Raw genomic sequence first — 25,214 nt, 5'->3', positions numbered from 1 at the left:
CATAACTTTTTTAATGTGAATCTTCACAACAACTCCAAAAGGTAGATATCATTATTATCCTTATTTTAGAGATTAAAAAAACCTAAAAGGTTAAGCAACTTCCCCAGATTCAAAGGGTTAATATATCTGTATTAGAATTTAAATGCAGGACTTCCAAACTCTTAGTACAATATTTTATATATTGAACCACTTTGACAAATCATATTAATAGTTAATTGTTTCATACAGTTTTCTCCTTGTTGTCATCTTTGAATAATAAAATGTTCTTGTTTGTTTATATATTTTAAGTTCATAATACCTTTTAAAATATATTACTTTAGAAGCAATGTTTACCATATATTAGAGGGAGTATATTGGTGAGAAAGTCAGAGTCCTATTTTTCTGGGACTTGGGCAATGCAGAGAACAATCCTTTCTGGTCATAGTAGAATCAGTTTCTTCTTTTTTTAATCTGAGAATTTAAATCCAATGAGTGAAGATAACTGATAAATTGGTTAGTTATAGAAGTAAAAACTGAACCCAGAAGATCAGAAGTAGATGAAGAAGCAAAATACAGAATATGCTCAAACACAAATAGCTAACCATTTTCATGGTTCAACTGTGTCCTAAAAACTTTACTATTTTTGACTGCTTTTTATTCCTGTCCTCTACTGATATATTGATGTAAATGACCTTGTATAAGCTTTGCTTTGACCATTCACTAGACTCCAGTCCATATAAGTTTAGACAGAAAATAACTTAAATGTAACTAGAGAGGAAAGAGTTTGAGAAATGGCTTTCTTTCTGATACTACAACACTTACAGATTCAGCATAATTGTAAATTGTGAAGAAACTATGAAGTGGAAAGGATTTAATATTCAATATTGTAAGAGTAGGGTGAGGGAGAACAGAGGAAATACCATAAGGCATAAGTGAAGGAATAAGAATATATGGTTCTGCATCTTCCTCTGAAATAGTAGGAAACAATGAGATGATAAAAAAGAGAAATTTTAGGTATTTAATCCAGAAAACAAGACAATTTACTGAGAGCAAGAATGATTGCTAAAGTTTGGGAAACAAAAATGGCAACTACTTGGAAGTTCATTCATGATTAGTAATAGTAAAAACAAAACGAACAAATTTTACATTTTTCCTGTCAATTATTTTTCTCTACTTAAAAAAAAAGTTTATTGATCTACTGTTGTCACGTTTTTTTATTCTTCCATAAGGATGAGAAAGGGAGACTCAGAATCAATCAGAGTGAGATAGCTTGCTGTCTTTTGTTAAACAGCAGAAAACGAATGAGAACAATAAGAAATGACTGAGCACCAAGAACTGCAGCTGGATTGAGTGGCAGTTCAAAGGAAGTAGATAGCTATTTTGACATATTATTATCAATTTGATAGAATTCAGCGAACATTAATATTTCACAATAAATGAGAATTTATCAAAAGTTAATCCAAACCATGAAAAATCAGTGTATATACTCATTTTGTCCTAATTTTTTTAATTAAATAAATGGTTTTTATTAAGTAGAGGTTAATACACTTCATTATCATGTCACAGTGTATAGTGGGCTGGGATTAGATGTGCAAGATCTGGATTCCAGTGGGGTATCTGATCCTTACTGTGTGACATGGCAAAACCCTTAACCTTTCAAAATCTCAATTCATTTATTTGTAAAATGGGGATCATATTAACTCTAAAGTGACAACAAGGAAGAATGAAAAGAAAGCTCCAAAGAGGTCAGAAGGACCTGGGTTTAAGAAATGGCTTTCAATAATGCTTACTATGTGAATCTTGCTAAATTCCTTAGCCACAGGAAATCAGGAAATTCTCAAAGCTGTAAAAGAGTTGGTGGACTTGCATTGGTAGAGGGCAATTCTTAGCCAGGAACTCCCAATACCAATTACATTTTTCAGATAGATAAAAAAAAGCTACTTCTCAGAATTGATGTGAGGTTCAAATGACATAACATGAATCTTGCCAGCTTTAAAGAATGACATAAATAATATTATTTGCAATACTAGTAACTGATACTAGTTAGCAATTATATAATGTTTCAAAGTTTATAAAATACTTTGTATTCCTTATATGTCATTTATAACATACCTTATATGTCATATATCATCTCTAAAAGAACTCTGTGAAGAAAATTCTATCATCATCCCCCATTGATTGATGGGAAAGCTGAGTCAGAAAGTTTATGTTACTTCCCCAAAATCACAAGGTAAGGAAGTATTTGAGGCAAGATTTGAACATATCTTCCTGACTTCAGCTTCTTCATTTTTCACTGTGCCATTCAGCTTCTTTTTATTCATTTAGAGGTTTAGGTAGTACTACCCACAAATTGTATCCTATAAACTTATTCTGATTCTGCATATAAAAATAAATTTCAAGTAGCATTTAATTTAATTTAATTCAAGTAGCATACTAATTTAAAAATCTGAAATGTGGAAAAAACACTCACAAAATAAATGATCTTTACTGAGTTGTTTGCTCTGAAAAAGCACTGAAAAGAGGATAATATTTGTTTAGGGCAATCTTACAGCACTTTCAATAAATCTCAAAGTGATTAGGGTGTAATAACTGCGAGCATGTCCTTGGAATGTCCCCTACTAAAAACAATACTGCTCATAATTAAGACTTTGATTTGTTTAAAGTCTTTTAAGTTTTAACCTAAATCAGAGTTTTCTAAATTGAACATACTTTAAAGAAAGAAAGGAGGAAAGTGTAATATATTACTTGTATAAGTACCTCTTGTTCATATTTAAATCCTTCTTTGGTCATAAAGGAATCTTTGGAGAAATAATAAAACAGAAATAGGAAATAGAGTCTATAGGCAGAACAATAAAACCTTGAATATAAGATTATAAATGGCATTTCTTTTTTCTTCAAGTGATTGTTGAAGGAATAGCAGGTAGATGGTGCAGTGGATAGAGAACCAGACCTACAGTTATAAGGACATGAGTTCAAGACTGGCCTCAGATTCTTATTATGTAACCCTGGGCAAGTCATTTAAAAGCATTTTCCTCCAAATAAAAAAGAAATAACATTCTTGACAGCAAAATTCTTAAGACATTTCTACTAAATTATCTAGTCTCTAATTTAAAATGCATCTATCAAGAACATTAGAAAATTCTGAAAGACCCCAGCAAAATTAATGGCTTATTGATGTTGAAATTAAATATATTCTCTTTCATTTATGAGTTTTTAATTTTTCATTTATGAAAAAAGAATTGCTTTGGGAGAGTTCTTGATGCTTTCATTAGTAAATAATGGCATTTTCTAAGGGAGGAATCATACTAAGAAAAAAATCTCTTTAGTTTCTTTCCCTTTTAGCAACCTCAAGCTGTTGAGTATTTGTTCCCAAATGATATTTAGGACAACTTTGTGGCACAGGGGAGAGAGTACTTGGCCTGAAATCCGACAGATGCTGCCTTCTGAGTCTAAATCTGGCCTTAGACACATACTAGTCTCAAGACCCTGGACAAGTCACTTAATCCTGGATGCCTCAGTTTCCTTACTTGAAGGAGAAAAAAAGGCAAATCATTCCAGTATTTTTGCTTAGAACTCAGCCCCCCCCCAAAAAAAAGGGTGGCATTACATCAAGGAAAACATGACTAAAAAATGACTAACCAAAAAGATTCTTCATTTTCACATACACTGATGAGTTGATGGGGGAAAGGCAGAAAGAAAAAAAAAAAACTTAGGATGCCAGAGAGTACAGGGAAAGGGCAGAAAGAAAAACTTTTTTTTTCTTTTAAAAGTATTTTATTTCTGTTTTTTTAACTACCAAAGAAAAAGAAAATTTCATTAAAGTTTTTCAGATGATTTAATAGGATGATAGGGTTTTTCTTTTTTGTTGGTTTTGCTTGATGATTTTAAAAAAATAAAGTAAATATTGAATAAATAAATTTGTTGCTAAAACATACACTAACATTTTGGATAAAGTTTTAACTCTTTGGTCAGGGAACAGTTATAGATTCAGTTGAAAAATAAGCTGAATTCCCTTTTTACTATTATTCTATTGAACTCAATGTTTCTTACTCCTTTTAAAATATATTTAATCTTTCTCAGTTTTCCCTGAATTTTCCATTTTTCATATCGTTACACTTTCTGTTTAATGTTCAAGTTTTCCTTGGAAGGGCTTCTATAGATTTAAATATTATATAAATCATTTTAATTGTTATAAGCACATTAAGTTCATATTTTTATTATACTATTAGAGATAAATATTTCTTGAAAGTTTAAAGGATTGACCTTATTTATGGTTTTACTTATAAATTGTTTCTCATGGTTTTAATTCTTTAAGCATTATTCAGCTGCTAAATTCTGTGAATCAAAGCCAATCAACAATTTCAGAAAGTACAATTAAGATAATTTCATTTGGTAAATTTTTCTTTCAAAAAAAGAAGATGAGCTCACATATGTGTTATCTATACCTAGAAAGTATATGTTCACTCCTTATTGTCTATAAAGATAAAATAAGAAATGAGTATCTGAAGTACTCTACTATCATATTTTATGCATTTGAAAATTAATAGAAAGAAATTTTCAAAGATATTCTTGGCATAATTTAACTATGCTTTCTCAGAGCAAAAGGGAGGAGAAGTTTTTAAAAGAAAAAAGTGCTCAACATAGAAAAGGATAAACTACTTTGAAAGTTCTGGGAAAAGACAAAGTTTTCTGGATCATAATAAACATCTCAAATTGCCCTACTTTTGCAATGTGAAGTAAGCTTTCTGGATTAATCTTCAAAATAAATATTCACACAAGTTCAACTTTGTTTAAACTTGGAAGGTGGAGTACATCCTGCTCTAAAACTGAGGGGAACATTCTAAAAATTCCCAAAAGACTTTAAAAGGAAGTCCATTGATCTCCACCCTGCCCATCCCAAAATGTAATGCTATTCATTTGAGTTGGACTAATTTACCTCTAAAATACCTTCCATTTCTATAATCACAGTCTTAAGATTCAGTGTATTGAATCAAGCACTCAATTTAAAGATTTTTCTCTCAGTGAGAGTATTTTGGTGCTCAAAGAAATAGGTAATGAGAATGGACAATGAAGTGAAAGAGCCTTACTGTAAATGTGTGTCATCTCAGTTTGAGTTCCATCAATTATCTGAGATTGAATGTCTTTATAATATTCAATTGCTACATTATATTTCAATCTCAAGTCAATATTATCAAGTGCCTCCTATGTATGATGCACTATGTTAGGTTGTAGGAACACAGAAAACAAAAATAAACAGGCTCTGGTTTAAAGGAGATTACATTCTTTTGAATCTTAAAAGCTATATGATTGGAAATACAACATATATATTTTAATGTACTTTGAAAGAAAAAGGAAACTCAGCTAATGAGTTATTAGAAAAGGTGTTGAAAAAGAATTGTCAGGAGTTATACATTCAAAGAAGTTAAAAATTCTAAAAGGTAAGGAGAGTATTCATTTTACAAAACACTGTTTTTCAGAAAGCATAACCAGAAAACAGGTACCATTTTTGTAAAAGCATGAAGGAAGGTGAAATATTTTATTTAGGAAACAGTGAACATTGCAGTTGATCAGGAAGAGGGAGTGTATGAAAGAGAATCTAGTAGATGTGAGCTCCTTGAAGGCTGACAATCTTTTGCCTCTCTTTGTGTCTTTTTACTTCTTTTGTTTTTATATTTGTACTTGGGACAATACCTGACACATAGTAAATACTTAGTAAATGTTTGCTGATCAAATAGTATGAAATTATATTGAAAAAGAAAGTGAATAAAGATACCAGATTAAAGATTTTTTAACTTTATTTCAAAATTAACAAATGGATAGCCATTAATAGTTTAGGGAATATATAGTTCAGTACAGTAGTTATTTTGAGAATGAAATAGAGTAAGGAAAGAAAGGAGTCAAGAAGAATAATTACAAAGCTGTGACAATAGTTGATATGAAAGGTAATGGAAGGTAGAACTAGAAGAAAATTGTTTCTGTAAAAGAAGATGAAAGATGTAAGAGATAGAATAAACAGGATTCTAACTCCTTAGGATATGGGGATTAAGGGAGATAAAGGAGACAAAGATAACTCTAAGTCTACAAACCTACGTGACTAGAAAGACATTGGCAAATACATGAAAAGCAGAACATAGGTAGTATATGGTAAATAGCTTAGAATCACATCATCTTTAGGAATACTTGGACTGAGGTTCACCTAAGGGAAGTAGTGAAACTTGAGGACTGCCAGCTTCTCAAGATGGGACAAAGTAAAAGGAGAGGTATAATATTGTATGAAGGTCAGATGGAATTCTCAAGACCAAAACTCATATAACAGATTATATGAAGCTACAGAGAGAAAAAGGTAAAGTAGCTGAAGGAAGGCTATAGGAAATAATTAAGTAGAAACTACTATGAATTGTGGAAAGATGTTATTTAGGTTTATGTGAGGATCAAAATTGCTGAGTTGGATTAAAATTAGAGATTTATTCACTTCTTTAAATCACATCCCCAATAATAAAATCTATTTAGAATAATTGGCATAGAGATAATTGAACCCATGGGAGAACACAAAGAAATAGATAGAGAAGAGGATCCAAGGCACAGACTTATGGCATATTAATATAAAAGGGGCTGAAAGATAAATAACCTAACTAAAAAGATTGTAAAGAATAAAAAATTTGTTCATTTAATATAAAAGATAAAGTTCTCTTTTCTCTTCACTGCATAGCTGTCTTCTCTGACTGTTCTTTCTAAACCCCTAAATTTCTTTATCTACAATAGTGTCTCCTACTCCTGTGAAAGCCTGGAAAGGTCTTTCAAGGCTGCTCCTATCAGACTATGGGGAAAAGTCAATTTATATAATGAACACATATTCACAAATACACACATAGCCACACATGCAATTTGTTCCAAAATATTTAAGTTGATGCACAGGTCTGATTTCTCTACTTCATTTGAAGTATTCGACTTTTATTTGTATGGTAGTGTAGAATATAGATTCCTCAGAATAAGGAAAAGCTAGATTCAATTCTACATACCCACATACTGAGTATGTAAACCTGAGCTAGTATTTAACCTCTCAATACTTCAGACAACTCTTTAAGACTAGGGTGTAGAACAGCTTTGGATTGTCATTGATAGAAGTAGTTTCCCCACTGGGAACTCCCTGAAACAACAAAAACACTGTTGCAAACAAAAATTAAAATCACAATGATAATAGATACCCCAACAGAATTTGGACTAAAAAAAATTAAAAAACTTTTATACTAAAAATATCTTTAAAATAATAAAAGGATTCAAAGACAGACCTCAAATGTGTGGAGTAGATCCCATGTGGAGAATGAATTTGTAAAGTTATGAATAAAAAGTAGGCTAGATTATGAGCAAATAGGTTACCACATATACCAACAGAAGGATCATGGATGCATTGAGATGAGATGCCTTAAAGAGTAATCTGAAAGCATTTATGGTTGCTTTTAATTTTTAAAAAATCCTGGGGGCAGTTAGTTGGTGTAGCAGATAGAGCACCAGCTCTGAAATCAGGAGAATCTGAGTTCAAATCTGACCTCAGAGACAAACACTTCCTTGGGCAAGTCACTTAACCCCAATTGCCACAGCAAAAAAACAAAACAAAACAAAACAAAACAAAACAAAAAAAACCTATCATCTATCAAAAGCAATATTCAAAGCCTATCTCATGTATAGTGTATATTTCACCAATAATTCCTTCAACTAGACGGATACACAAATGAAGACGTATATATATATATATATATATATATATATATATATATATAATATTTGTGTATGTATATGTATATTTTTCTTTGTGTGCATATCTATATTTATCTATAGATATATCTATCTATCTATATACCCATGTGTATGTACCCTTTAGACTATAGAGAATGATAGGGAAGTTAGTGCTATGGAAGAGATCTGGGATTTTATTAAAGTAAGAAATTTCTTTCTTTTTTTTTTTTTTTTTTTGTTTGTTTCTTTGTTTTTTTGCTGAGGCAATTGGAGTTAAGTGACTTTCCCAGGGTCACCCAGCTAGGAAGTTTCAAGTGTCTGAGGTCAGATTTGAACTCAGGTCCTCCTGACTTCAGGGCTTGTGCTCTATCCACTGCACCACCTAGGCTGACCAAGTAAGAAATTCTATGTGAAGAATTCCCTTCACGAATACAGATCTTTTTCTTCAATTTATTGTCTTGAAAAGTTGTCTAAAGAAGAAGCTGTTATTATTTATCCTTCCTTCTTGAAGATGACAACTACATCATGGAAGTGAATCCACGACATGCAAGTGAAATTGATTTAAATGAAGGTGGGCTGTGCAAAGTCACCAGAGTTACTTCTCCAGAGTGACTTGATCCAGCTACTTCTCTGGATCAAGTAGCAAGAGATAGATCAGGACAATTGGTGATGGTCTAGGATGCAGTAAGAGATAAGAGGGGCTTAATGACTTTCCCTTTAGCCATCTCATGGCAGAAGTGGAATTTAAACCTGAGACTTCCTGGTTCCTATGACAGTTCTTTATTAACTATGACTAAAAAAAATGAAAAAAATTAAGTAAAATTAGTATGAGGTGGCAGAACCAAGATGGAAGAGTAAAGGCAAGAACTCACCTAACCTCTCCCCTTTAAATAATGACTAAAACAAAATTTAGAGCATCAGATCACCAAAAAAAAAAAAAAAAAGTAGAACATTTTCCAGCCAATGGCAACTTAGAAGCTCAGCTGAAAAAATCTGTGGCACATGGGTAGGAGTTCAGCTTGTAGTCTTGGTGCAGGCTATACCAACACAGTCTTTGTTCCAGACCCCAGCTAATTTTAAAAATTATTGGTGTTCCTGAAAGTCATTATCAAAAGAAAAAAGCCTGAACATCATTTTTAAAGAAATTATCAAGGAAAACTGCCCTGATATTTTAGAACCAGAGAGTAAAATAGAAATTGAAAGAATCTACCAATCAGAAACTAATTTGTCTCACACACACACACACACACACACACACACACACACACACATACACTCTTCTCTCTTTGTTCCCCAGGTTAGCAGTGAAATGACCACTCATGGGGCCAATTGACAAAGCAGCTTTAACTTGTCCATTTCTAATCTGGGCTTTTTTGCTTCTCCTTAAACATTTTGGTGCTTCCTTGCTCCAGCGAGACTCCCCATATTGATACTTACAGACTACTGAAGCTCTGAAGTCTTGAAGTCAAATGATCCACCAGTTTTAGCCTCATGGTAGAAGTTACTATAAGTGTGGGTCATTCCCACCCCCCTCTTTTTTGTCATTTCAAATATTCTCTGTTAAATCAGGGCATTTTGAAGGTCTATTCACGTCAAATATTTTAGCTATGGAACCCATAGGAATTGCTTTAATCTTTGTTATTCTATGAATCATTTTATTTTTTAAAAGTTAAAAACACCCAATTACAACTACAACTATCAAATCCTGAGAAGTATTTATTCTCTTCAAAAGTCAGTATGTTTTCTCCTTGCTTTTCTCCTTTCTTAATGCCCATCCACATTTTCTCTATTTGTAGCCAAAAGAAGTTTGTAATTTGTTTGAACATTAAGTTTCTCAAAGCCTCCAAATATTTAAGAAAATGTTTTCCTGACAGGTTTGTGTTTTTTGGCACAATGGAAAATCAATTTTAGAGACTGTTAACTATAAAACCTAGCACTAATCCTAATTGATCTGCAATCTTACTTAATCTGCTTATTTTTGTTGCAGGTGTAGTTGCTTATTTCCTTAGGTAAAACAAGTAAATACATTGGATTAAAAATATCAAAATAACAGGGATTGAATACCCTGAGGACATTTCTCTCAAAAGTGATATGTCTCTGAGTTGAAGCAATTCTAAAGTACTAAGTGAAAAATCCATATGAGACATTTTTCCTTAATTATTTCTCCCCTTACATATTAATTTTTCATTTCCTCAAGATCTCTCCTTTCCATGACTGTCTTGGAACTACTTCTCATTTTCATTCTTATGTTCTTTAAAAAGAACATAATCAAAAACAATTTCAGTGGCTTTGCATTTTGGCCCCTGGCTTCTCCTTCTTTATACTATTCAAGTCAAATCAAGTCAATAAGCATTTATGAAGTGCCTAGTAAATGTGAGGTACTGTATAAATGCTGGGTATACAAAGAAATAAAATTGTTCCTCAATTTCTCATGTTTTCTCGAAAGACAAGCTATAATCTTTTGAAATTTGTACTTTCTCTACAGACCTCCCTGCTTTTTATTTTAATTTCTGAAGTTTTTAAATGTCCCATCCAGAAGAGATATTGGTCATTTAACAGTTTATCACTGTTATTATAGAAAAGACTGAGAAATGGGATCTGTCACTATACTATCTTTTAAATCCATGTGACCTCATGGACAATTTTAAGGAAGTATAAAATTCTGCTTTTAATTTTTTTTTCATCTTGTTTAGAAACAATTTCTATATAGTTTGGCATCATTACTAGTTCTTTCTCTTTTGTCTCAAGGTTTGCCATAACTACACACTTTTGTTTACTAATCATGTATGACATGTGTCTCCCTACAAGGAAATGTCAAATGATATATTATAACAATAAAAAGGGAAATGTGTGTACTCTGCTGACCCCTATTCTCAAACAAAAGGCTTATTTCTAGATAATAGCATAAATTGTCATAATTCATGGAAATTTATTCTCCCAAAATATTTAAAGCGCTGCTTGCCACTTCAATTAAAAGAAAAAAATTCACGTGGAAATCTTAAGGCTATGAGTCACATAATCCAGGACTCAGAATACTGTTGTGATCATAACACGGTTAAATTAATATTATTTGTAAAATTATATATACACATATATCATTTCAACAAACTTTTTTTAAAGTCAAATCACATGCCAGACTCCTACAATCAAAAAAATTATTTCACAGAGAGGAAATAAATATACATGATTGAATAAATACAAAATATTTGTAAAATACTTTCAGTGATAAGCATTTATTAACTTAAGAAAAGTTGTCTAAGTTGCCCTTTGAATGATGTTAGGAATTCTATGAAGTGGAGGTGAGAAGGAGATGGATAATTCCAGGTATGGAGAATCGACTATACAAAGCCTTTGGCATAGGAGATTAAATTTCCCAATGTGGGAATCATATTCTAGCCAATATTGGCTAGAATATTGAGTGTTTAAAGTGACATAATATAATATTTGTCTGGAAATAAAAATTGGATCAGGACTGTGAAGGGTTTTATTCCAAACAAATGAGTAAGAAATATTATACTAATAATGATATTAGGCTATAAACTATGCAATCAAGAAGCCAAAAAAGAGATCAAATTCTTCCTCTCCCCTAAAACAAAGTTTATTATATAGTGTTTTTAAATTGACAAAGGGCTTTATATAACATAACATAATATATATATATATAATAGTATATTACACTATACTATATAATAATAATATATTACACTATAATTAAAACAATTCAGAAGCATAAGCATTATTATCCCCATTTGATAGAAAATGAAACAGACTCAGAAAAGGTGAACCTTGCAGTTGATTCTCGGATCAATTTTTCTAACCATAATATTTCTCCTGACCTCCAATCTAATGGCCTACTGCATATCTCTAATTTAAAATGTGTTATAAACATATAAACTCAACATTTCCACAACTGAACTCATCATCTTTTCCTTGAATCTACCCCTCTTCCTTTTTCCCTATTTTTACCAAAATTACAGCTATCCCAGTCACCCAGGCTCACAATCTAAGTGTCATGTTTGACATCTTACTCTCAAATCCCTTGAATGTCAAATTCTGACATCTCTACCTTGAGAATGACTCATATATGGCTTCATCTTTACTTTTATTCTGTTGCTACTCTAGTGCAGGTTTTCATCATCTCATACCTAGACTATTGTATCTGACTCCACTCCATCCTCCAGTAAGCTGTAAAATTGCTCTTCCTAATGCAGAGGTCTGATCATCTCGCCCTACCCTTTCTTATTTAACAAACTCCATGGTCTCCCCTTCCAGAATAAAATTAAAATACTGGCTTTTAAAGCTCTTTAAAACTTGTCCCTATCCACAGAAAGAAATGATTAATAACCAATTATTTGAGTATATTCAGACTTTCCCCCTCTTTTTAAGTCTTAATTTTAAAATTTCTGTCTTCTGAAGGACATTACAGATAAAGACATTGGACTAACTTTCTAGCTCAAAATCCATGCAGGTGGGGAAGCCATTGTACTTTATTCAAATTTACCAAGGTTAAATTATTTGAATAGATTTTCTAAGTCTAGGGATAACGTAAGACATAATCAAAGTTCAGATTCAGTCCCTCATTGTAATATTCATTCTCTCATTGTTACCCAATCAAATATGATTGCCATCCTCAGAAACACCCCTTTTCTAATGAACATATAAGCTGTGAGCCCACTGCCATGAATGTCTTTGGTCTAAGAAAGATATGGCCAAATGTCTACTCTATTATTAATAAATATACTGACAGTATTACAAAAAATATTAAATACCCAGAAATTATGTTGGATCTTTTTAAATGCCACACCATCTTTTCACTCTTTTTTTCCCTTACCTTTTCTGAATATTCTGTGGCCTTGAATATTGATATGATTATGTGTGAGGATAGTTTTGCATGGATAAAACCTTTAGGAATAGGGAAAGATTTTCTTCCATCTACTGATTCCAGAAATTTTCACTGGCTATCCAGTGACTAGAATTCTTCACCTCTTCATCTCTGCCTCCTGGTTCAGTTTCTGTCATGTTCTAGTTTAAATCCCATCTTGTACAAAAAAAGACTTTTCTGATGATCTTTAACATTAGCATCTTTCCTCTAAGATTATTTCCAATATATCCTGTATATTAGTTTAGATGTACTTAGTTATTTGCAAGGTATCTTCTCCATTAGACTGTAATTTCTTTGGCAACAGGGATTGCTTTTTTGTTTGTTTTACTTTTCTTTGAAGTCACAGTACTTAGCACAGTGAGTAGTAAGCACTTTAAATATGTATTGATTTGATTTATATTAGCCACCAAGAATTGAATCCATTCTAAATCTCTCCAATGTCTAGCATTTAATTGAATTCTCTCCAACACCAAACTAAGATTAAAAACAGGCAGAATCAAGGCAAGCACTTCAAAAGGTTGGACCATAGGTTTCTCATGTATTTATCGTACATTTGCCTTATTGTCTTTTACAAATTTCTCATATGTCCCTACCAGAATTTGAGTTCTATAAGGTCAAGAACAGTGTCTGAGCAAAACTATGTTTCCTCCACCACCTAGAAAAATGCACACTTAAGATATAATTTTTTTTGTATTACATCTGCTAAATTTAATTAATGCATACCATGTTCCCATATCAAAATGCTTAATTGTCACCATATTGATCACCTGCTTGATGTTATTGAAAAAATGCATTAATTGATAGGATAGCATCTCCAGAATATGGAGTAGAGAGTAAAAAAAAATGTGTTTCTTGAGTGTTTACTGGTTCCCATATAAAACAGAGTGCTCTACTGGCAGATGATTCCTATGCAGAATTAAAAATTGATCTTCTTTTGGAAATACATCTTCCTCTTACCAATTTTAATAAACATTTTTGCCCATTGGGATAAAGAAGAAACAATTTAACAGATTGCCTAATTTTGGGCCACACACAGGGATCTGGGTCTAAAAGCAAACTGTGAACAAAAATGGAGCAACTTCAATGTCTGTCCTGGGTTCTAAAAAAAAAAAATCCTTATTTCAGAGTTATCCAGTTATAGAGACAGTCATAATGTTCAGGTATAGATTTGGGGTACCTAAATGAAATTAGGATTTAGTTGAGGTCTAGTGGCAGGTTCAGGGTACAGGGAGTCAAACAGAGTTCCCCTGCAACACCCCTTGGATTCGGCGCAAGGATATGGTGGTAAATGAGGTCTAGTAGCAGCATGAGTCACCAATAAAGGCATTTATTGGCCCGAAAGCTAGACTGATAAAAGAGGTTTATTACTGGGTTTGGAAGTAAGGAGATAGGTGAAGGTAGAGATAAGGAGGGCACCGGACAGAGAGTCCAGTGGACAGAGGGTCCTCACATGGCTAGCATGTTTGGAATCTCTGCAAAGAGGGGGTCCCAGCATCTCCCTTTTATAAAGGGAGATTTAGTTCGAGGGGCTTTTGGGTGTAACCCCAAAGTTGGCTCCCATCCGGATGGGGCTGGGACAGGTCCGGATCTTCTATTGGAATTCAAAGGGACCAGGATTTGTGAGTCAAAGGGTAATTACATTAACTAGAGGGGTTTGGGAATCAAAGATAGGAATCTTTCCCACATCATTCTATGTGAAAGACATTAATGCCCAGGGAAGTTCTGACACATGAACTAGGTGTATCTTGATGTCCTTCTATACAAAAGACAAAATGTGGGTAACCTCTAGCCTCCTGTGACCCTTAGATGTCAGTGAATTTCTGAGTCTTAGATGGTCCTGTTTTCTTTGGTAATATCTGCTATGCTAATCAAAAAGTAATGAAAAGAATGATGCCATAGGAATTTGAACACTTGCATAAACTGAAGCAAAGTGAAATGAACAGGACTAACCATATAATTTATATAAAATATAAAGAAAAACATGTTTGAAAGATTTAAAATTCTGATTAATTCTATTAACAACTTTGACTCCAGGTTTATGATGTTCTGCCAGAAGGGTGATAGGTAGGGAGATTTTTGGACAAAGCAAATGAGTATCTTTTTTTCTGTTTGACTACTTATTTATTATAAGGATTCTATTTCTTTTTTTTTCACTGCAAGGGAGGCAGATTTGGGAAAGAAGAAAAGAGCAAGGTTGAGAAAAAGAAAAAGAGAGACTGAATGGGCAGAACTCAAAATGCATTAAACAGAAGTTCAAAAAAACATATAAATAAGTAAGAGAGTTTTGAAAGTACTATCTTGGCAATATTAATAATACTAACACACACATATATATGTATACATATACATATATATATATATATATACATATCGCTATATGCCATGCACTGTAATAAGAGATTTACAATTATGTTCTCATTTGAACATGACAAAACTCTGTGGATTATATGCTATTATTATCCCCATTTTACAGATGAAGGAACATGAATTTACTTGCCCAGAATTAAAACGCTAGTGAGAATTTGAAGTCATATTTGGACAAAGATTTTTCTAATTCTGGGTCTTACTTTATTTACTGTGCCACAAGATATATATCATAGAGAAAAGATCTCTTTAGTGGTTAAGCTCAGATTGGTTTTTTTAATAATTAATAATATTAAATGAAATATAAAGCATTTTTTAAAAGATTCTCCATTCATTTCCTCATCTTCTGATCTAAAATATTCATTGGATGGACACTATTGGGAATCAGAAGAGCTGAGCTCAAGTACTAGTTTTGCCACTTTCAGTTATGTGAGTATTTTTTTTTTTTTTTGGCGTCAATCTTTTCAGTTGTGTCTGACTTTTCATGACTTCATTTGGGATTTTCTTGGCAAAGATAATGAAGTGGTTTGCTATTATCTTCTCTTGTTCATTTATAGATGAGGAAACTGAGACAAATAGGGTTGAGTCATTTGTCCAGGGTCACTCAGCTAGTAAGTGCCTGAGGCCAAATTTGAACTTAAAAGGATGAGTCTTCCTGAATTTATGTCCACTGTGACCAAGCAGCCTTTTTGTTAACTTAAGAGAAGTTAATTTTCCTTAGTCTCAAATCTTCTATGAAAAAATAATAATAGTAAATGAAATGATAATAAATAATAATATAATAGTAAATGAAAAAATAATAATAGCAAATAATGGATGTAACCTTGAAAGATTTTATGAGGAAAACACTAAATAAATATGTATTATTCATGTCTTTTGAGTCTCATATTACAGCAGTGTGCAAGAATTAGAGCTGTGTGAATGAAGGGAAAACCCACATTGAATACTTGAAAGACACATATGTGTGGATCTATGTCTTGTATCCCCAATAAAATCTGACTCCATGACAATAGGGAGCTTTGTACAGAGTAGTATACTGTTAATAATCCCAATGATTGATTCAATATCTACATGTCCTTCATAAATGAATTTTTTTATCCTCACAGAAATACCACTATAAATGATAATATAATCAAATATTTAGAGCTAGAGACAACCTAAATTAACAGCTACCCTGTCCCCCATTGTACAGATGAGGAAATTGAAAATATCAAGATATTAAATGGCTTACTCAAAGAGTAAGCTGTGATTTAATTCCAAATCCTCAATCTCTAAGCCCAATGCTCTTTCCATTTCAACATTAAATTAATGTCTGTGATTTCTTTAAAAACTGCTTCCACATAAGCCACTAGATCTAGAATGTTTAATAAAATATCACCATTTGAATATATTTAATATATTTAAATATTTATATCATCTTCAAAACAGATGCTAGGCTGTCAAAAATGGAAGTTCTCACTCTGATTTCTTGAAAGAATTTCTTCTACAAATTAAAAGCAGACCCAGCATAGGAGTTATTATGGTGCATGTTTCAAAACTATGTGTTTTTTTAAGCTGACATAAAGATCTCTCTGTCTTCAAATGCAACATCAAGGACAAAAATCTGAATGTTTAGCTCTCAGGCATATTTATATTTTTTATGTTTACATGAATACAAAACAAAAATCACCAACATCTTAGTTTAAAATAATCTGTGTCAGCAGTTTCTGGGGAAATTTCAGCATTAAAAATAACATCAAAGAGTAACTTATTGATATAACTAATAGCAGAGGTATCCTAGGCAAAACTATGGAGTAAGACAAATTTGTATTCTGAGACATCAGCCTCCATAGTTCTACTATATATACAAGACAGGTACTTGTTATTCCCTTACTTAGTGACTTAATGCTTTTCTGTGCCTCTCTGCCTGTCTCATCTCCTTTTCCTCCTATTCCTCTTCCTCCTCTACTTTCTTCTTCCCCGTCCCATCATATTGTAACCAGCAGATGGCACTAGTAGAAAATGAAAACAAATGACAAAGGAATTTCCTTGCCACCCTCATATTTGTAATCATCCTCAAATTCTCCCTTATCTGACCTTTGGAGAGGTGAATTCACTTGGAGAGTGAATTTCCCTTATTCAGTCTCCACACTTCCACTCATTAGAGATCCCAGGCTTTAAAGGGAAAGAAAGCCAATAGATGGTCAATGAGCTTGCCCCTGGGTCTTTGCTTTTGAGACCTGCTTGTCTAAATCTATTTATATATGACTCAATAAATCTAGGGTTGATAGGGTGGTTAACTTCAATTATTTAAGAGTTTAGAAGTGTTATTAATAAAAATGAAAAATGTTCAATTCTCTCAAGAATATCTCTCAGAGCTAAAGTTAGATAAAAAGAACTCTAGTTACTGTTATTCAGTCTTGTCTGATTATCAGTTGGACAAAAGTAAGTCTAAGGGATTTTCCTAGCAAAGATTCTGGGATGTTTTCTTCTCTCTGTCTGTCCCCATTTTATAGAGAAGGAATCAAGGCAAATAGGACTAAGTGATTTGTCCAGAGTCATATACCTAGTAAGGGTCTGAAGTTGTATTTTAACCCAATATCCAGGTCCAATGTTCTATGCACTGTGATGTTAGTTTCCCCCTAGTTATTTTAGAACAAAATTCAAACCTCTATTCAGTTGTCTCTACACCAATCATTATCTTCCTGTATATACAGTGAATTGTGACATTATCATCAGTTAGGAATTTAATTCACCAGTCAACCTGTCTGAGACATGATTGGTGTGTAAGAGATTTTAATGGCCATCCAAATCTTTATCACACCAGGTAGACATCAAAATACTCTATGAACCATGAACTTTTTTTAAAAAAATGGATAATAATTCTTCAATACTATTTATTTCTTTTCAGATCTAATATAATTTATTGTGTGTGGTGAGAAACTTTGTTCTGAGAGTTCATAGACTTCACCAAAAGATCCATCACATATACACATACACAATGAAAAACAACAACAAAAATAAATTGATAAATAAACAACAGTTATGGTCCCTATGCCAAAGCAAACTTTGCATTATACTTGGTAAAGGGCTAGATTCTGTCAACAATCAAAAAGAAGAAAGGGGAGGATTCTGCAAAAATAGAAGAGTAGGTTGAAAAATTTTAAGCTCTCCAGATTTCCACTACAAATAAAACAAATTTGTGCTTCAGGGCAAACATAGACTGATGAAAAACAAAAAAGATAAAGCAGAAAAGGGTCCTAATGGGACAACCCAAGAAAAGACCTAAGGATGAAGGTTTAGCCAAGGTGAAGTATTAGCAACTCCAGGCTAGTCCTCTGAAACAGCAAGTCGGGAGCCCTGGGATTAGTTGGATTTGACTACAGTCTCAGTCCAAACCAGAATCAGAAGAACTTTTACCTCCTAATGAAGAGAGTTGTGCATCTAAGTCCTGGAAGACTGAGGAACTTTGGCTGACTAGAAATACCAGGCCCAAGCTGCCCTGGGTAAAGAAGGAACCAGAACACCTGATGAGTACAAAAACAGTGGGGCAGGGCTGCTGCTGGCTGCAAGCATTTAAAGGGGAATGGAGTTTTTGGTTTGGAATTCCAGGTCAGAGAGAAGAGCTGAAATGAAGTTAGAGGCATCTCCAACTCCACTCCAGGATTAGAGGTGCTTACACCAATAGTTTTTACTTTAAAATTATAATAATAATAATTAACAGGCAAAGAAGAAAGAACTCAACCATGGAAATCTATGGGAATAGGGAAGACCAGGGCTCATCTTCAGAGGAAGATAGTAAAGTTTGTTTTTTTTTAAGCCTTTTCTATACCAAAGAGTAATATTAAATGGCTACCTGCCCAGAAAGCATTTATGGAAGAACTCAAAAGAGACTACAAAAAACAAATCAGAGAGATTGTGGAAAAAGTAAAATAAATAAGGACTATCCAAGAAAAAAACAAGGATTATGAAAAAAAAAATTAACTAATAAGAAAAGGAGATACAAAGTCTTAAAGATGAAAATAGTTCTTTGAAAATTAGAACTGGGCAAAGAGAAGTCAGTGGAGCCATAAGAGACCAAGAAATAAGAATACAAAACATAAAGAATGAAAAAATAGAATGAAATATGAAACAGCTTATAAGTAAAACAAAAAATCTGGAGAAAAGATCAAGATATAAGAGATCAAGAGAAAATGTAAGAATTATGAACTACCTGAAAGTTATGACCAAAGAAAGAAAGAAGAACTTTGACATATGAATGCAAAAAATAATCAAAAAAATTGTCCTATATTGAAAGAAATTGAAAAAACCTGCCTATCACCACCTTTTTAAAGAAATCTTATATGGAAAATATAGAGGAATATTATTGCCAAATTTCAAAAACCCCAGATAAAAGAGAAAATTTTGCAAGAAACAAATAACAAAAATAACAGAAAAAAATTCAAATATGTTGGAGCTACAATTATAATTATCCCAGGATTTATAAGCAACTGCAATAAAAGATCGCAGGACTTAGAATAATACATATTGGCAATAAAAAGAACTTAGCCTCAGACAAAAATATCATATCCAGCAAAACTAACTATAATATTGAATAAAAATGGTATTCAATGAAGTTGCAAATTTTCAGGATTTCAAGTGTTCTCAAACACACTTGAATTTTAATAGAAAATTTAGCATAGAAGAGCTAACATCAAAGATTAAATTCAAATGACTCATTATAGACAAATTGTTTATGTTTTTTGCATGTAAATGCATATCACATGTTTAAGTTTGACATCAAAAATTGGATAGCTCAAAAGAAATATTGGGGCAGAATTGAATATGATCTGACTCTAAGAAGCAAAACTATATAGGAAAAGTTAATAATTACAATTATATTACATGAATGAGGTCCAGGGGAAAAATAGAGGCATTTAGAGGGGGAAGGAGGGTTGGCAGTTCTAAAAAGCTACTCACCTTGGGAATGGGTTAAATGGGGAACACTACATATTTATAACATGAAGTGAATAGAACCCTTCAAATTCTATTTTAAAAAAATAAGTATGAGGGAGGGAATAGGATAATATATTTATATGTGTATATATATATATATATATATATATATACATACATATATTTGAACAGGATAGGGATTATAGAAGCGTGTGTAGATTTGTGGTAGTGGAGCAAGGTGTGTAGATTAATGGACAAGGCATAAAAAAAAACAAGATGGGGTATAGAAAGGTGTGTAAAGTTATGGCAATGGAACAAGATGTATAGATTAACAGAAAATAGATAAAGAGAGAAGGAAAGAATAGAGGAGAGGATAAGGGAGAGATCCATAGATAGGGGAACTTAAGTAATAGCAAGACAAGTTAAAGAGAAACTTAAAGTAGAAGAGTTAGCAGGGATAGGATATAAGAGATATACACAAATATTATAAAAAACAGGAGGAAATTTTATTAGAAATAAAATAGTAAGGATAGTAATGATTGACTCAGACAAAGTCGAACTTGATTCAATCAAGAGAAAAATCTACATTATGTATCAGCTATATTAATATTTTAGATGCAAGTTTATGTGTGTAAATGCATATATATGTGTGTGTATGCATGTAGGTGTTTGTATTGTGCATACATGTATGTATATATGTGTGTGTAAATATATCTGTGATTAATTGTAGCCTGTTTGGAGGAGTTGGGGAGGGGATTAAAGAGGGAAAAAACGTAAAAAGTGAACAGCAGAAAGCAAAGAATAACCTACAAGGAAGCAAAGAAAAATGGACAGTCATGAATATAATCTATTCTATTATTGTATGCACTTTTTTGAAACAGAAATCTATGGTTATGTATTTTGAATCCACCTTAATGTTCTGCTAGGCACATGACAGTGGTTTGTTTTATTTTATTTCCTTTTTCTGTCTTTCTTTTTCTATTTTTTTTTCTTATTTTGTATTTATATTTAAAAAGAAAGAGGAAAATAACCACTTTTCTCTTCTATGTACCCCCAAAGTACCATACTTTTATATACTCATATGTTTTAAAACAAGCAAAATAGTATGCATAGCTTCTCTGAGTTCTGCAGAAGAAAAACACAATACAAAATCAGGTTATATCTAAATTTCCTTCCAGTTCTGTGATTCTCTAAGTATATTCTATTTTTTTCTTTTGTATATAATGCATTCTTTTTGTTAAACTCTTTTCAAAACTAATTTTCACATACACCTCCTGTTTTGCAATAAAGGAGTATGACTAAATAGATCTGATCTTGAGAAAATGGTTTAGTTTCTCAGAGGCTCAGTTTCCTAATCTGTACCCCCCCCAAAAAAACAACAACTCATATTTAGAGAAAGTTGCCAGTGTTGAAAAGCACCTAAGACATAGGTAGTATAAATATCATTATCTACATTTTGCAAATGAGGAAACACTCAAGGAAGTTTATAAGATCCCATATTTAGAGCTTAAAGTTACATTAAAAATCTTTAATAAATGATAATTTAATAGATGAAGAAACTGAGGCTAATAAGGTAGAATGACTAGGAAATAGTCAGACAGATTGTAACAGTTAATTGACTTGCTTTGATTGTCAAATTCATAACTGGAAGAGCCAGATTTTAAAATGATGTTTTCCAACCACAAGTCTAGCACTTTTCACTATATCCTGTTTCTTTTTGTAAAATGAGAACATTGAATTAGAATGAATTTAAGGTTTCTTCCAAAGCATGATTTCTATGAATCCATGATTCCAAATATGTGCATTTTATAACTTATTGCAACTTAACACATATGTACACATAAACAAAGTCTTTATTATATTCCTCATCTTCATAATAAATGATTTTTCCTGATATTTCCAGGAACAATTTTTACATCGGTCCCTAAGTTTAGACTTTATCACCATTTGCCTTAATGATCATCTAATTAATCTTTCTTTTTCTGATGTCTCCCTTTCTTAAATCTTCCACACTACAAAAATATCCATTCTAATATAGAGATAATACCATATCACTTTCCTGCTCAAAAGCCTTGAAGATTTCCTTTACTGTCCTAGACTAAAGAAGAAACTCATTAGCCTGGTATTTAAGGTCCATCATAATTTTGCTTTAGCCCACTTTTTTAAGTCTTAGAGCTCTATATTTCCCTATAGCCAGGCTATAGACTACTCTCCTATCTTAACATGCCACCTTTAATAACTCATTTATTCAGATCTAACCCACATTCTTGACATTCACTCCCTTTGTCTTTGACACTAATTTAGGAAGCAAATTAGGGATTCTACGAATTATAATTGAAAAGAAATACATAAACCAAATCATTACAGCTAATATGAGAAGGAAGGGGTTAATTGGGAATGTATTTATTTATTTGAAGCATGCTCCTCTAATAAAATTCTGATAAACAAGAAAGAAGAATCATTTCCCAGTTGATAAATAGCCAAAATATATGGACAGAAACTTCTCAAAAGGAGCAAAAGCTATCAACAACTATATGGAAAAATATCTCAAATCACAAATAATAATAAGAATAAAAATTAAAACATTTCTGGGATTCTATCTCATTGCCATCAATTGACTGAAAAACAAAATAAGAAAAATTACAGTTATTGGGGAAAATATGGGAAGGCAAGCATATTAGTGTAGTCTTGGTAGAAGTTTCTTGATCCAAACATTTTAGAAAATATTTTGGAATCCTCTCCCAAAAGCCACTAATATTATGTATACCTTTTGACCCAATGATTTTATTACTAGGTATATATCCCAAAGAGATAAAAGAAATAAAAATAAAAAATGGATATCTCAAACAAATTCAGAAGTTAGCTAATTCAATTCTTATTTTATAGATCAGGAAACTGAGATCCAGAGATGTTGATTAATTTGCTTAAGGAACACTAGCAGTTAGATTTGATCCTAAATCCTCTGACTTGGAGCTACTGTACTATGTCTGAAGATCCATACATAAAACATGTTCACAGTAGTACTTTTTGCTGTAGTGAAAATTGAAAATAAGTGAATATCAAATTACTAATGGTCATCCAAATAATGGTATCTGAATTAAAGGAGTGTTATCAGACTATAAGAAATGATTGAGGAGGATGGATTTAGAAAAACCTGACTCAACATGCCTCTCCATATGCAGTGTGATGACTGCATGAATGTGTGATGAATTTTCTTCCTCTGATCTTCCTCAAAATAAGTATTTCTGTCTTCTAACCAACAGCATAAAGACATATGAGAAAACTGCACTAGTGCTATATAATAATCTGATATTCTCTTAAATTTAATGGTGCCATTAAAAATGTATATGAAAGAAAAATGGCATGGAGATTTTTTTTTCCTAAATAGTGTAAGGTCTCCTGTTGACTATAAAAGTAGACTGATTTACTAATGTCAAAAAGATTCTTTTCAACTATATTCTAAAGCAACTATCCTGGGATGAACATTCCTTTGATCTAATCCATCTAAACTTAAAATTGCAACACCCTGCCTCCCAAGAAAGAATATAAAATCTGACATGTGAGCTGATTTAGAGAGGTTAAGATATCAGTTGATGTGAGAGTGCTTAGAAGAATAAAATAGAAATATTAAGTTTTTGAAAGCCATCTGTAACAACATTTATCCGACAGTTAATCATTATTTTAAGAATTTCCATTTTGTTTGACAATCTATTTTACATTTACTGGTAATCAAAATTATGATCTTTTAAAAAAATAAAGACTAAATTTTGATATTTTAAAAGAAAGAGTTTTTTAGGAATTTTTTAGGAATAGCTAACATAGTAGTTATGTTTTCCATTTCCTTAATTTGTGTATGTATTGACCTTTATTCTCTGTTCCTCTCTCTTCCTCATGAAATCCTGTATTTTATATAAGGAAATTCAGATCACTTGTGGTAGCTCTAAAATATGATACAACTCTTCTGATCACACAACTTCCTCTCAGCAATCATAAGAATTCAACAAAAGGACCATTTATTTCCAAAGGATATTAAGCATATAAAACATAAGTCTATAGTTCTGAAAAGAGAATATACTCTATGCAAAAACAATATTACCTTTTTTCTTACTGCATAAAATATAACTAACATTTCTGATAATTCATATTCATCTTATACAACTAAAGTTTCTAAAATAATAACTTCAATTACTATCTATATTTGCATGCTAAAACCTTACCTGGTTATAACTATATAAAAAATTTAAATGCAGGAAATGTATATCAAAATAAATAGCACCAATAGTGAAAAAATGAATAAGGAAAGAAAAAACACATCTAACTTAAGAAAAACCTTCAAATATTTCTTTCTTCTATTTCACAATTGTCTTGCTCTGTGTCTTATAATCAACTACTTTTTCCCTTGCTTGTAGAACAACCCATTCTCTACCCCAGCAGGAAAGAATAAAAATTAAATAGAAAAACCACAAGGTTATTAAATACTCTTACCCTCTGGGCTTGCTGGGCTGCTCTAGCTTCTCAGTGTTACAGACACATGTGTAAACAACTGAATTTCCTGCATCCTTTCCTCATCTGTATAGTTCTGGGGTCTTGGCCAACAGGATTATATCCAGCATTAAGGCCACTCCACACTAACTCAAAAAGGATTCCTATTGGTTGTGAAGATTTACCAAAGCCAATACTTTAGATTTCAACTTAGCTAACCAAAATAAAATCTTTTTCTACTGTCCCCAAACTAAACATGAATTTCCTAAGTTTTTCTTCTCAGCGTTTGAAACTGTATACTAAGAAAATGCCAGGAATTCAAATAATAATTTCTCATTAGTCAGTTTTCTACTTATTTTCATGTCATTTCATTTAGTCAGTCACTTTTTTAAATGTACGAAAAATATCAAAATAAAAAAAAACTTCATGAAAAAATCTTCAAAAGGAAGGGATAAACATTCTCTGTTATGGATTATAATAATTAACAATAGAAAGATATCTGCAGATATTCAATCTGTCACTGTGACTCATTTTGAAAAAAAAGAAAAAACTCTGTAAATTTAAGGAAATGTTTTGGTAAATAAATAAGTTCTAGATAGGTTAGGACACTTGATTGCAGTCAGACTGACAAGAATTCTGAGTTTCCAAGTCAAAGATCCCAATGAAAGGATTTTGGCACTGATTCCTTGTTCTTAGTCTGAATGATTTTCCATTGACATGACTCAGCTGTCAAGATGGCCGTTGAAAGAGAGTAGTGATGTTTTGTCCCTTTAATAAGTAAAGTAAAAAAAAAGTAAATAAAAAAGTAAACAAGTAAAAAATAAATAAAAATAGCAACAGGACTTCAAAGGTTAACTCA

General features: G+C 32.1%; 1 protein-coding gene across 1 annotated transcript in view; it reads right to left on the bottom strand.

The window, feature by feature from the left end:
- CCDC102B (coiled-coil domain containing 102B) overlaps positions 1–24,463 on the bottom strand; it is a 525,678-nt gene extending 501,215 nt beyond the window's left edge. The window contains 1 exon segment of the mRNA XM_031946694.1: positions 24,359–24,463. The gene's annotated coding sequence lies outside the window, so the exon portion shown is untranslated.
- Positions 24,464–25,214: the final 751 nt, after the last annotated feature.

Source organism: Sarcophilus harrisii, chromosome 1 (assembly GCF_902635505.1).
Source record: "Sarcophilus harrisii chromosome 1, mSarHar1.11, whole genome shotgun sequence".
NCBI classification, from domain to species: Eukaryota; Metazoa; Chordata; class Mammalia; order Dasyuromorphia; family Dasyuridae; genus Sarcophilus; species Sarcophilus harrisii.
The sequence above is the reverse complement of the archived record's forward strand: the minus strand, read 5'-3'. Positions and strand labels throughout refer to the sequence as shown.